The sequence below is a fragment of the Ochlerotatus camptorhynchus genome, unplaced genomic scaffold, assembly GCF_037179485.1.
Source record: "Ochlerotatus camptorhynchus isolate MF236.1 unplaced genomic scaffold, CSIRO-AGI_Acam_v1.1 ptg000017l, whole genome shotgun sequence".
In the NCBI taxonomy this organism is placed as follows: domain Eukaryota; kingdom Metazoa; phylum Arthropoda; class Insecta; order Diptera; family Culicidae; genus Ochlerotatus; species Ochlerotatus camptorhynchus.
In genome coordinates this window covers 2,724,017-2,726,265 of record NW_027040509.1, presented here as the reverse complement: position 1 = coordinate 2,726,265, position 2,249 = coordinate 2,724,017, and positions in this window count along the sequence as shown.

The following is a 2,249-nucleotide window of genomic DNA, read 5'->3' as shown; positions in this document are numbered from 1 at the left end:
ATTTGGGTATGAAAATTTCGAGCATCTGGACACCCCCCAAATCGCGATTAGAGCTATATTTAAGGAGATACATCGATTTAAAGGTTTAGGAAACCCACCGGCCGACAAATAATGATTTATGAAATGTTTTGTACTGGGAAATTTGGGTATGAAAATTTCGAGCATCTGGACACCCCCCAAATCGCGATTAGAGCTATATTTAAGGAGATACATCGATTTAAAGGTTTGGGAAACCCACCGGCCGACAAATAATGATTTATGAAATATTTTGTACTGGGAAATTTGGATATGAAAATTTCGAGCATCTGGACACCCCCCAAATTGCGATTTGAGCTATATTTAAGGAGATACATCGATTTAAAGGTTTGGGAAACCCACCGGCCGACAAATAATGATTTATGAAATATTTTGTACTGGGAAATTTGGATATGAAAATTTCGAGCATCTGGACACCCCCCAAATTGCAATTAGAGCCATATTTAAGGAGATACATCGATTTAAAGGTTTGGGAAACCCACCGGCCGACAAATAATGATTTATGAAATATTTTGTACTGGGAAATTTGGATATGAAAATTTCGAGCATCTGGACACCCCCCAAATTGCAATTAGAGCCATATTTAAGGAGATACATCGATTTAAAGGTTTGGGAAACCCACCGGCCGACAAATAATGATTTATGAAATATTTTGTACTGGGAAATTTGGATATGAAAATTTCGAGCATCTGGACACCCCCCAAATTGCAATTAGAGCCATATTTAAGGAGATACATCGATTTAAAGGTTTGGGAAACCCACCGGCCGACAAATAATGATTTATGAAATATTTTGTACTGGGAAATTTGGATATGAAAATTTCGAGCATCTGGACACCCCCCAAATCGCGATTAGAGCTATATTTAAGGAGATACATCGATTTAAAGGTTTGGGAAACCCACCGGCCGACAAATAATGATTTATGAAATATTTTGTACTGGGAAATTTGGATATGAAAATTTCGAGCATCGGGACACCCCCCAAATCGCGATTAGAGCTATATTTAAGGAGATACATCGATTTAAAGGTTTGGGAAACCCACCGGCCGACAAATAATGATTTATGAAATATTTTGTACTGGGAAATTTGGATATGAAAATTTCGAGCATCTGAACACCCCCCAAATTGCGATTAGAGCCATATTTAAGGAGATACATCGATTTAAAGGTTTGGGAAACCCACCGGCCGACAAATAATGATTTATGAAATATTTTGTACTGGGAAATTTGGATATGAAAATTTCGAGCATCTGGACACCCCCCAAATTGCGATTTGAGCTATATTTAAGGAGATACATCGATTTAAAGGTTTGGGAAACCCACCGGCCGACAAATAATGATTTATGAAATATTTTGTACTGGGAAATTTGGATATGAAAATTTCGAGCATCTGGACACCCCCCAAATCGCGATTTGAGCTATATTTAAGGAGATACATCGATTTAAAGGTTTGGGAAACCCACCGGCCGACAAATAATGATTTATGAAATATTTTGTACTGGGAAATTTGGATATGAAAATTTCGAGCATCTGGACACCCCCCAAATCGCGATTAGAGCTATATTTAAGGAGATACATCGATTTAAAGGTTTGGGAAACCCACCGGCCGACAAATAATGATTTATGAAATATTTTGTACTGGGAAATTTGGATATGAAAATTTCGAGCATCTGGACACCCCCCAAATTGCGATTAGAGCCATATTTAAGGAGATACATCGATTTAAAGGTTTGGGAAACCCACCGGCCGACAAATAATGATTTATGAAATATTTTGTACTGGGAAATTTGGATATGAAAATTTCGAGCATCTTGACACCCCCCAAATCGCGATTAGAGCTATATTTAAGGAGATAAATCGATTTAAAGGTTTGGGAAACCCACCGGCCTACAAATAATGATTTATGAAATATTTTGTACTGGGAAATTTGGATATGAAAATTTCGAGCATCTGGACACCCCCCAAATTGCAATTAGAGCCATATTTAAGGAGATACATCGATTTAAAGGTTTGGGAAACCCACCGGCCGACAAATAATGATTTATGAAATATTTTGTACTGGGAAATTTGGATATGAAAATTTCGAGCATCTGGACACCCCCCAAATCGCGATTTGAGCTATATTTAAGGAGATGCATCGATTTAAAGGTTTGGGAAACCCACCGGCCGACAAATAATGATTTATGAAATATTTTGTACTGGGAAATTTGGATA